A 12,796-nucleotide genomic window follows, 5' to 3' on the forward strand; every position below is an offset into this window, starting at 1 on the left:
CATTTAGGTCTCTCGGACTCGTATTGTTTGCGTGATCGAACCGTCGTTGAAGTCATCACACCGCTGAAATATTTTGGTATTGTCTTCGTTGTTGAAGAACATTTGGCATGTATAGGCTATTATATTTTGTTGAACTGTGGGTTGTAAACTTTAAGCCATGTGAAAATGGCCTATGTGGTCGTCGAGTGGGATGCTAGAACCTATAGCCACGAGTCTTAGAAACTTTAATTTTGATAAGGTGGCCATAATTTGTGTCATGTATGATGGATGATTAAGGCCAAGGAAAGATTCATGAAATTGGCATAGTCTACTGCAGTAACTGTTGCGGACAGCAGCAGTGAGGTGAGATTGAAAAATCACTAAAAATAGTAGAAGTAGAATTAAATAGGGAATAAATTATGAAATTGAACCTTGATGAATCTAGTTTAATATGGATGTAACGAAACGACCATATGATCAGTATACTGAGAGATATTAAAGTTCTCGTGAGACAGGGCCAGAACGGTTTCTGGGTCCCCTGTCGTGACTTTGAAAATTTACTATAAATTATCCAGAAAGAATTAGAAGTCATGCCTTAATGTGCAGATTCTATTTTGAGTCTAGTTTCATTAGAAACAAACGGAACCAGTATTAAAGCTCTGTACAGAGAGATATTCAAGTTTTAACGCGCAAAGGTCAGTGTAGTCGACTCCTGTAACATTGGTGACTTTAACTAATAAACTGTACCAATTGGCCGAACCAAAAATTCTAGAAATAAATTCATGGATATATATATGAGTCTAAATTCAGGGAAAATTTACGGAATCAGTTTCCGAGTTTTGAAACTCGAGATATGATTTTTAAGGCGACAGTGACGCAGTTAGCTAGCCTGCCTAGAACAGCAATCAGATTTTACAAAGAGAGAAATAAGGGAAGTAAGCCCGGTAACACCACGTGTTCAAATCCGGTGACGGTCACGGGTTTGGGGTGTTACAATTTTATTGGTATCAGAGCTATGGTTTAGTCGGTTCTAGGACTACCATAGAGCGTGTGAGTCTAGCTATACATGCCAAATTGTTAGTGCTTAATAATGTGATGACTTCTGACGGTTGAAATTTTTGTTTTGATTAGCGATGGAACCCGGGATAGAGAGACCCTTGGCGGATGACGTTGAAAGTGTAGCAGCTGCTCCTGCGCAAGGGACACCGCCTGTTGAGCCTCAGTCATCCGCGAATAATCAAAATGAAGGGGCGAAACAAGCCTTCTTCACCATGATGAATGAGTGGGTCGCGCAGTATGCCCGAACTAATCCGGCTGTCCAACCATTCCCGAATTTAAATAATCCACCCCAAGAGCCCGTGATGCCATCGCCATCGATCCTGTGAGGCTGAGTAAACCACCTGTGGACTTGATTAGGAAGCGTGGGGCCGAGGAGTTTAAGGCCATAGTTACCGATGATGCCGAAAGGGCCGAATTCTGGCTTGATAACACCATTAGAGTGTTTGATGAACTGTCATGCACACCCGATGAATGTCTTAAGTGTGCTATATCTTTGTTACGAGACTCAGCCTACTATTGGTGGAGGACCTTGATTTCCATAGTCCCAAAGGAACAAGTTACTTGGGATTTCTTTCAAACGGAATTTCGGAAGAAATATATTAGTCAACGGTTCATCGATCAGAAACGTAAGGAATTTTTGGAGCTCAAGCAAGGCCGTATGACAGTATCTGAATACGAACATGAGTTCGTAAGACTTAGTCGGTATGCTCGGGAGTGTGTGGCTGATGAGGTTGCTATGTGCAAAAGATTTGAAGAAGGCTATTATATTTTGTTGAACTGTGGGTTGTAAACTTTAAGCCATGTGAAAATGGCCTATGTGGTCGTCGAGTGGGATGCTAGAACCTATAGCCACGAGTCTTAGAAACTTTAATTTTGATAAGGTGGCCATAATTTGTGTCATGTATGATGGATGATTAAGGCCAAGGAAAGATTCATGAAATTGGCATAGTCTACTGCAGTAACTGTTGCGGACAGCAGCAGTGAGGTGAGATTGAAAAATCACTAAAAATAGTAGAAGTAGAATTAAATAGGGAATAAATTATGCAATTGAACCTTGATGAATCTAGTTTAATATGGATGTAACGAAACGACCATATGATCAGTATACTGAGAGATATTAAAGTTCTCGTGAGACAGGGCCAGAACGGTTTCTGGGTCCCCTGTTGTGACTTTGAAAATTTACTATAAATTATCAAGAAAGAATTAGAAGTCATTCCTTATATGTGCAGATTCCATTTTGAGTCTAGTTTCATTAGAAACAAACGGAACCAGTATTAAAGCTCTGTACAGAGAGATATTCAAGTTTTAACGCGCGAAGGTCAGTGTAGTCAACTCCTGTAACATTGGTGACTTTAACTAATAAACTGTACCAATTGGCCCGACCAAAAATTCTAGAAATAAATCCATGGATAGATATATGAGTCTAAATTCAGGGAAAATTTACGGAATCAGTTTCTGAGTTTTGAAACTCGAGATATGATTTTTAAGGCGACAGTGATGCAGTTAGCTAGCCTGCCTAGAACAGCAATCAGATTTTACAAAGAGAGAAATAAGGGAAGTAAGCCCGGTAACACCACGTGTTCAAATCCGGTGACGGTCACGGGTTTGGGGTGTTACAGCCACATACTCATTTAGGGCAAGGAATATTCATATCAAATTCTGGGGCTAATCCTGCCAATCCAATTGTTCCAAATTTGGACGATCCAGCGGAAATAGCCAGGTTGAGAACGGACGATCATGAGGCTCAAGAGAAGTATAGGAGCTTAGAGGAAAGACTCAAAGTAATAGAGGGTACTGAAGCCTTCTCTGCACTAAGTGCCAAAGAGCTCAGTTTGGTGCCTGATCTAGTTCTGCCTCCGAAGTTCAAGGTGTCTGATTTCGAAAAATTCAATGGCACGAGATGTCCAAAGGCGCATCTGATCATGTTTTGCCAAAAAATGACAGGTTATGTGAACAAGGATAAACTACTCATACATTGCTTTCAAGATAGTCTAACAGGGTCAGCTCTTCGGTGGTACAATCAACTTAATAGAGAAAAGATTCGATCCTGGAAGGACTTGGCGTCGAGATTTTTGAGCAAGACAAGCATGTATCGGATATGGTGCCGCATCGTATGACCTTGCAAATGATGGAGAAGAAACCAATGAATCTTTTAGACAAGATGCGCAAAGATGGAGAGATATCTCGCCCAAGTGGAGCCTCCAACGACTAAGACCGAGATAACAGTCCTTTTCATCAATACTCTGAAAGCACCATTCTATGACAAGCTGGTGGGAAGTGCTACGAAGGATTTTTTGGATATCGTAATATCCGGTGAACTTATAGAGAATACCGTCAAGAGCGGTAGAATGGAAGGATCAGAAGGCCCAAGAAAAGCAGCACCCGTAAGGAAGAAAGAGCGAAGCCCACATGGTGGGAACTGGAGTCGTTACATTCCCAATTCAGTATCCTAACCAACCCCGACCTCAAATTATCCACCCTGAATTTCTATTATCCCCCTCAAGCCCCTTACTACCAAGCACCACATCCGTCCTACCCCGTATATGCCACGAACAACCAAAAGACCCGTCACCACTTTCCCACAAAACACGATACCCGCCCAAAGCCAACCTAGAAACGAACCAAGACCAGCAAGGCATAATCCCGAGAAACCGCAAGTTACCCCCATCCCTGTGTCGTATGGGGAATTGTACCAAAAACTTTTGGAGAAACAATTGATATCTCCCCATTATATGGCCCCCCTTAAACCTCTATACCCGAAATGGTACGATCCAAACGCTAGTTGTGCATACCATGTGGGGAACCAGGGGCATTCTACTCAGAACTGTCTTGCTTTCAAAAGGAGAGTTCAAGGGCTCATCGATGCGGGCATTTTGCGATTTGATGGTACTGGCAGTACGACCGGGAATCCATTTCCAAACCACACCAAAGGGAATGTGAGCGCAGTAGGAGAGGAGGATAAACAACAAAGTAGAAGATGGGTTTCTGAAGTAAGAACACCTCTGCAGAGAATCTGGGAGATACTGAGTGAGAAAGGGTTGCTCTATCGTTTTAACAGAGTATCCAAAGGAAAAGATGTAAAAGGTCACAGTTTTTGCGAGCTCCATGGTATTGGGGAGCATAACATTCGATCTGCGAGGAATTGAAGTTTCTTGCAAAGTATGATGGACAATAAGGAGATTGGGATTTTTTGTAAAGCCAAAGAGGCCGATAGTGGAGAAATATGTGCCTCTGATAATCAATCATCAGGTTTCCCATATAGCGCCGACCGACCGTTAATAATCTATTATGACGTGAAGAAAGAGCCGGTGAAACCAAAATGATAATTGAAGTACCATCTCCTTTCCTTATAAGGACAATAAAACAAGATCAGTGGAAGTACGATGTCAACATCGTTACACTCAAGGTGAAAAGCTTGAAGCCACAACTGAAGACATTGGGGAAGTAGGTCATTTTACCCGCAGTGGACGGTGCTATTCTAAAGAAGTTGAACCGGTAAAGAAAAGTAGCGACTTGAAGCAAAAAGGGAAAGTAGTGATGCACGAAGTCAAAGTCGAGCGAGAAATTCCACCCGTGCAAGAAACTAAAAAGCCTGTGAATGAGGAAGAAGCTCGAGAATTCTTGAAATTTATTAAGCACAGCGAGTATAGTGTGGTGGAACAATTGAGCAAGCAGCCAGCGCGAATCTCAGTTTTATCTCTGCTCTTAAATTCAGAGCCACACCGGAACGCTTTGCTGAAGGTGTTAAATCAAGCTTACGTAACTAACAATATATCTGTCAAAAAGCTTGATAGGTGGGTAAACAATCTGAATGCGGACAATTTCATCTCTTTTAGTGATGATGAGATACCGCCAAATGGTAGAGGCTTGGTGAAAGTACTGCATATCACGACTCGTTGCAAGGGATATATAATACCAAAAGTACTCATCGATAATGGGTCAGCATTAAATGTTATGCCATTGGCCACGCTTTCCAGAATACCGATGGATTTGTCCTACTTAAGGCCCTGTCATTCCACGGTAAGGGCATTCGACGGGACGAGGCGCGAAGTCATGGGAAAGATCGAAATCCCTTTGGAAGTGGGCCCTTACATTTATGATGTCGAGTTCCAAGTCATTGACATTACACCCTTTTATAACTGCCTTTTGGGAAGACCTTGGATCCATTCTGCTGGAGCAGTCCCATCATCCCTCCATCAAAAGGTAAAATTTATCATTGATGGCTGTTTGGTCACAGTCGAGGGCGAAGAAGACATTGTCGCATCTATCTCTACTGATGCGCCATACCTGGAAGTAAGCAAGAACGCAGTGGAATGTTCCTTTCGATCCCTTGAATTCGTCAATGCCACTTTCATCGCTGAAGGAAACAGAATTCCGATGCCAAAACTATCGAGAAATACCAGAATGGGTGTCAAGTTGACCGTAGGAAGGGGAGCTCGTGCGAGAAGAGGTTTAGGTAGACATCTGCAAGGAATAGTTAGGGCTTTAAAGCCAGTGCACCACAAGGCCCGATACAGTTTGGGGTTCCAGCCTGTCATGCGTTAAAGAAGAAGACAGTGGAAGAAGGATCAAGAGAGAAGAGTTGCAAGAACTTTGGGTCGAGAACCAGAATGGGAACCAATAGAGTACCCTCCTTTGTCAAAAACATTTACATCTGATGGAATGATGTACCACGGACGAGATGATCCACGAAACATGTCAAGTTAATTGAAAGGGTTTTCGAATGTCGATAAATGTCATTGACAAAGAGTGTAATGACCGAACTTTAAGGTTTTAGAAAAGTTTATTTTGGTCATCGTTTCTAAAAATAGATTAGAAAATATTTATTAAAAAAAGTAAAAATATTTATGAAGTTAAGTAAGTGATTAATTAAAGTTTAATTAAGTAAATTTAGCTTAATTAGGGATAATTGGATAAAAGATTAAATTGAATATAATGTGAAAGTTTAGTTCTAAAGTAATAGAAAATAAAAGGATCAAAATGGCAATTAAGCCATACCCATGAAATGAGGCGGTGAATGGAAGAAAAATCAAGATTTTTCTTGAATTATGTATATTATTAAATTATTAAATATATATGTATATATATATAAAAAAAGAAGAAAAACAAGTGTATAAAAATGATTGGTACAAGTGTTAAATAAATATTTGTTATTAAATAGATTTTTATTATAGTTATTATTGTCATTATATATATATATAAAAGAAACAAAAGAAATAAACAAAAAGAATAAAAGGAGGAAAGAAACAGAATAGCAGGGGACGAAACAGAGAAGGGAGAAAGGAAGAAAAGAAAAAGGGAAAAATAAGGTTTTAAAGGTTCCAAGTTAATTTGCTAATGTTGTCTCGGGAAACCTCGGCTAAGCAAAAAAAAAAATGGCAAAGACAAAGGAAGTTAGCTCGAGAAAATACGGTTTGTATTTCTATAATCTGAACTTAGTTATTAATTGTTATATTTTTTTTATTCAATGCATTTAATAAATGTTGAAGTGAGAATTATTGTGTTTATAATGGAAATGGATTAATTTGGTATGTGATGAATTTAAATATATATATATATATATATATATATATATATATGTGTGTGTGTGTGTGTGTGTGTGTGTGTGTGTGTGTGTGTGTGTGTGTGTGAATGAGATATTATGCAATTATGATAATTGAATTTTGGATAAATATTATGATAAATAGTTAAGATGGGAATTATATGTATTGTGTCTTTATAATTGAAATGAATTGATTTAGTGTGTGATAAATTTATATTGAATTGATTTATGAATATCTGTTTTATTGAATTTATATTGATTGAAATTATTTTAATTGAATTTATATTGATTGAATTATATAATATATATGATTTATGTAGAAATTTGAATATTTGATATTGAAAATGAATTGAATTGTACTGAATTATGAATTAATGTAAATAATTGAAATATATTGTTAAATTGAATGAAATTGTATGAATTGTGAAAATGGATAAATATATGTAATTATCTGAATGAGATATTGATGAAAGAATTATTAAATTGAGAAAGTGAATGAAATACCCTATTAACTAGTCGGGCTAAGTCGGATATAATTGGCATGCCATAGAATCGAAAGTGTACGGATTTGTCGGCTTTTCTTGATTAGGCACTTTATGTGTCGTATTTCAAGCACCTCGTGTGTCGTATCGTGCACCTCGTGTGTCGCTTTTAGGCACTTTATGTGTCGATATTAATCAGTACTATGTACCGTTTTAGGCACAATGTGCCGTCTTGGTGTGTTTGGGTTGAATCTGTATCCGTCAAAGTCCGGGTTTGTTAATAGGGTAAATAAGTGAAAAGATAAATCGAGTGAATTTGATTGATTGAACTATTGGAATGAAATGAGAAATTGAATTGAGAATTGAAATTGAGATATGAGATTGAAAACATGAACTAAAAGGTTCATGAAATGAGTGAAGTTCAAATGGATGATGATTGATGTTAGAATGAATTAAAATGGTATATTGTTAAGAAGTAAAGTGTGAATACAAGTGAATTGTGAATATATTGAAAGAATTTATACAGTAAGCAAATGAAAAGAATTGAGCAAATATGTTGTTGTGTTTATTATATGGCTTGTATAGAATTTTTATGGTAAGTAAATGAAACTTATCTATAAAATAAATAAATGAATGGTTATATTTATCATTGTGATTTTAAGTTTAATTGCTATATTACCAAGTGTTCGGATTATAGAAATACCACTGAGTATACCATACTCAGCGTACGGTTTGTTTCCGTGCGCAGGTTAAGTAAAGATAGTACGTTGAATCAGCATCCCAGTCCGATCCCCAATTCATTAAAGTAAAGTGTGTTAATTATTGGTAATGGCATGTACCTAGGATGTCTTATGTGTATGTCATTTTGAAATTGTAAATGTAAGGATGAAATAAATCAAATTTAGATTTGGCTATGGTATAAAATAGGATTTGACTAATTTGGTATGAAATTGAATTTTTGTGAGACCATGTCAGATTGATTTTGGAATTCCCTATTCTGAATTGGGAAAATCATTAAAAATTGTATAAAAATAATTACAGGCTATAATTTATTTTCTTAGAATCTTTAATGAGTCTATTTTCAAGAGAAATAAACGGGAACATCATCCAAGTCCTGTGCTATGAGATAATAAAATTTTAGTAAAGAAAGGTCGAAACTGTCAAATAGCAGATCAGGGGTAACTTTGAGGAATAAACTGTACTAATTGGCTAAACCAAAAATTCTGAAAATTTTATGGTAGAAAGGTATATGAGTCTAGTTTTAAGAAAAATTAACGGAACTTAATTTGGAGTTTCGTAACTCTAGATATAAATATTTTAGTGACTGTTACTCAAGAAGACAGTTTTGACATGAACATAAGAAAGTAAATGAAATTGTGTGTAATTATTCTGTAAACTCTGGTAATGCTCCATAACTCTCTTCTGGGACGGTTTGGGGTTAGGGGGTGTTACAATTGTTGGTATCAGAGCTATTCAGGTTTAGCCGATTCTCGGACTAAATCGAGCTCGGAATTGAGTCTAGAGGTACATGCCATAATTGAGTCGAAATTGAGTCGGGATCAGATGCTGATATATTTGTTTGGTACTATTTTATAGTGAAAATGTTAGATGAAAATATCGATGGTATTGATTATGAAATGTATACTGGAGACGAATAGTCTCGTGAATTAGATGAAAACTGAATCAACAACACTGGGTATAAACTCAATGGGTAATTAATTACTGAATGATTACTGATGAAATAATAAAAAAAAAATGATACATAATTATTTAGAATTATAACTGATGTTCTTCAGTGAATAGAAGAAATTGTATTTGTTATGATATATACCCCTCCTGTTTCTCAATCGGTTCCAGAAGTGCTTCAAGGTACGAGTTTGTCCGAATGGGTAACATATCATTGTTAATATTTTGTACATATCTTGTGGAAGAATTGAAAATTACAGCTGAAAATGATCTTGAAAGAATTGAAATTTGGCAAGAGAATATTATCAAGGCTGTAAATGAATTGCTTGGTTCGTCGAATAAATGATAGGAAGGTATGATATTTCTACTAAAAGATTCAATTTACCAAAGGTGGAAAATATTGATTTATGCTGTAACTATGAAAGGGTTATTTGGAATTTTCTAAAATGAGTTCTGAAAGAAATATATGTTAGTCAGAGATTTCCTGATTAGAAATGCAAAGAAATTTTTGAAGCTTAAACAGGGTCATATGATTGTAACTGAGTATGAAGGGAATTTGTTTGATTGAATAAGTATATCAGAGGGTATATTCCAATAGAAACCATAATGTACAAGTAGTTTGAAGATGGTTTAAATGAAAACATAAAGTCGAAGAATGTAGAATAAAGAGCGGAATATGAGTTAGATATGATTCTTCTGATCATTATCTTAGTGATTGATTGAAGAGAGTTGAAAGAGATATTATTTAAATTTCAAGACAAAATGCCACAGTTATTAGAGGTAGATTACTCGTAACCTAGAAATGCGAGTGGTAGTCGAAGTGTGATAAAGGATTTCACTATAAAATCGGAGAATGAATATCGGCCGGGGCATATGTTAATTGTATATAAGAAGATGTTTCTCTACGGATGTCATTATAGGTACCTTCTTCTTTTATAAGACCGATATGATTATTTTAAATTGATATTGGTTTTATTTATTCGTATGATTGCATGAATTTAGCACTTATTGAAGAGTTTTTGCATTCATTCGACGAATTATTGGTTGAAGTATCAAATTTTTCGGATCAAGATTTATTGATTGATAAAATTACAAGAACTGCTTGATAATGATATTAGGTCTGTTTCCTAATTGATTTGATGTTATTATTATTTGATGTGATTTCAAGAACGGAATGGTTAATTCTACATGATATGGTGGTGAATTGTAAGCAAAAGTGCATTATACTGCAAGGTTAGGACGATGAAAATTGAACTAATTGTTTATTGTGATATTGAACATGTCAACACGTATGTGCTAGAAAAGGGTTGTGGTATTTACTTTGCTTATGAATTGGATATTAAAGTATCTCGAGTCAAATTTTAAATCAATGGCAATTTTGATGTGTTTCGGAAGAGTTACCCAATTCATCGTTGGTTGAAGAAGCTGAATTTATTATAGATCTTGTGCCTGAAATAATATTGAAAAATGTATCTGAAATCAAAGAATTTCTGAGATTTGTCGGTTATTATCATAAAGTTAGAAAAAGATTTTTGAATATATGGTTACCATAGAAAGATATGGCATTGGAATGATATGATAAATGTCAGTAAAGTTTTAATCAGTTGAAAACTCAGTAAACTGAAGCACTAGTTCTGGTTTAGCCTAAAATCCAGTAAAGAAACTTGTGATTTACAGGGATAGCAGTGTTTGACGCAAAAAAATGAATTAACGATTTATGTTTTGGAAAGTTAGAACTACATGAGAAGAATTATTTGATACATGGTTCGAAAGTGATAGCTATTGTCTTTGTATTAAAGGATCATGATTTTATAATTGAATATCATCCAGGAAAAAAAAAAAAAGCAAATGGAGTTATGAACACTCTATTGTTATTATCTGATGATCGCTTAATTCTAATTGAAATAAAGGTTAAACTTACTTCTCTACAGCAGGTCTACAAAGTTCAGAAATGTGATAATGAATTAATGGTTAAATGGGTGTGAACAAATGATTTTGATTGAAAATTTTAGATTGAATTTGATGATTATTTGCTGTTTAGAAATAGAAGCTGTATTGAAGAATTCAGAGCTTAGACAGAAGAATTTGTATGAAATTTATAGCAATACTATGTCTATGCATTCTGGAAGAAATAAAATGTACAGTGATTTGAGGAAGATGTGTTAAAGACTGGGAAAGAAAAGTAGTACTTTGAAATTTATATAAATGTTTATATCAGATATAGATATCTTTAGAACTGTTACAGCTAGAAAGGATATCAGAATGGAAGTGGGATATAATTTCTATGGGTTTGAATTGGAATTATCTCGATCTTTGAAAAAGAAAGACGGTATTTGAATAATCGTCGAAGGTATGGTAAAGTCTGCAAATTCTATTCAGGTATGAATAAATTTCTTAATAATTTTCTGAAATATAGGTTTCTGAAATTATCAGATTTCATGGTATGGTGGTTTCTATTATTTTTTTTTATTGAGATACGTGGTTTATACTCTGATTATAGAACAAGTACAAAAAGTTTTGGGTACGTGATAACAGTTTTCAGCGCTTTATGAAGTTCTGAATGATTATGATGTAAAACTGCATGAGACCATACGTCGTAAAGAAGGCATTCTCGGGTGGAGCTTTGATTCTCACTGAAATGGATGGGAAAGAGTTACCGAATCCAGTGAATTCAGATGCTGTGAAGAAATATTATGCCTAAAAAAATCAAGATGAAAACCCGAAAAAGGGCATCTTAAAAAAAAAAAAAGGTGAAAACCGAAAAAGGCGTCTTGATTAACACAAAAGATTAGGATGAAAACCGAGAGGCGTCCTAATGAAGTAAACTGGCCCAAGAGCGTGGCATTTGAACAATGGGTCAAACAAAGTGAGACTACGATTTGAAGCACTTCAAAGCTCGAAATTTTCACGCAAGAAGCCATACTGAAAGATTCTTGATTGAGGAACGTGGAAGAGTTCATGTGTTGAATATCTAGAGCATTTGTTAAATACGATCCTTTTTTCTTTTGACATTTTTACTCTCGTTGGTTAACTTGTTTTGTTTGCCACATTTGAAGTCGATGAATATGAGACATTATTTTGTCCCTACTTGACCTTTTCATGCATCTCATTATGTGTTTATTTACATGATAAATAGTGAAATGACATACTCTAAACAAAAGAAATGTTAAACATTACGGATGAAAATTTGATAAGCACAAGAGTCTCAAAGTAAGAACAAAGTTCAATCGAGGCGTAAGAATGATATTTGAGAAACGTCGATTACTCGTGAAGCTTGAAGACAGGTATAAGGCATGAAGAGAAAGTCGAGAATCAAAGCAATGAACATAAATCCTCAACAATCGTGGCTAAATAGACATACGACAAACATGCTTAAGGAGCACTGCATAATCATGTAGGCATAAAAGCATTTAAGACAAACATGTGCATATCACGATAACATCATACATGGCATATACAGGTACTCCAACAGAGTAAGAAATCTTGAATGAGAATCGCACTGAATCAAAGGAAAAGACACCCGAATTCTACCAAAGAATCAACTCATATTGCGAGAAGTGAGTTGAGCCTTAGCTCACGCGCTAAGGTATTTTCAATTTCTGTTTTTCAATTTCTGTTCGTCAAAATCAACTCATATTGCGAGAGGTGAGTTGAACCTCAGGACACATTGAGGTAATTTTAATTTCTGTTCATCAAAAAAATCAACTTATATTGCGAGAGGTGAGTTGAGTCTCAGCTCACGCGCTGAGGTATTTTCAATTTCTGTTTTTCAATTTCTGTTCGTCAAAATTAACTCATATTGCGAGAGGTGAGTTGAGCCTCGTGACACGTTGAGGTAATTTTAATTTCATTCATCAAAAAAATCAACTCATATTGCGAGAGGTGAGTTGAGTCTCACTCACGCTACGAGGTATTTTCAATTCGCTTTTTCAATTTCATTCGTCAAGATCAACTCATATTGCGAGAGGTGAGTTGAGCCTCAGGACACGTTGAGGTAATTTTAATTTCTGTTCATCAAAAAAAATTAACTCATATTGCGAGAGGTGAG

At 35.8% G+C, this 12,796-nt stretch overlaps 1 long non-coding RNA gene across 1 annotated transcript; it reads left to right on the top strand.

The window, feature by feature from the left end:
* Positions 1 to 6,258: 6,258 nt before the first annotated feature.
* Positions 6,259 to 8,012, top strand: LOC128293706 (uncharacterized). Its single transcript, XR_008283883.1, has 2 exons — positions 6,259 to 6,450; positions 7,811 to 8,012. It is a non-coding gene; the product is annotated as an uncharacterized LOC128293706 (long non-coding RNA).
* The last annotated feature ends 4,784 nt before the right edge of the window (positions 8,013 to 12,796 follow it).

The sequence above is a fragment of the Gossypium arboreum genome, chromosome 6 (genome assembly GCF_025698485.1).
Source record: "Gossypium arboreum isolate Shixiya-1 chromosome 6, ASM2569848v2, whole genome shotgun sequence".
Classification (NCBI taxonomy): Eukaryota; Viridiplantae; Streptophyta; class Magnoliopsida; order Malvales; family Malvaceae; genus Gossypium; species Gossypium arboreum.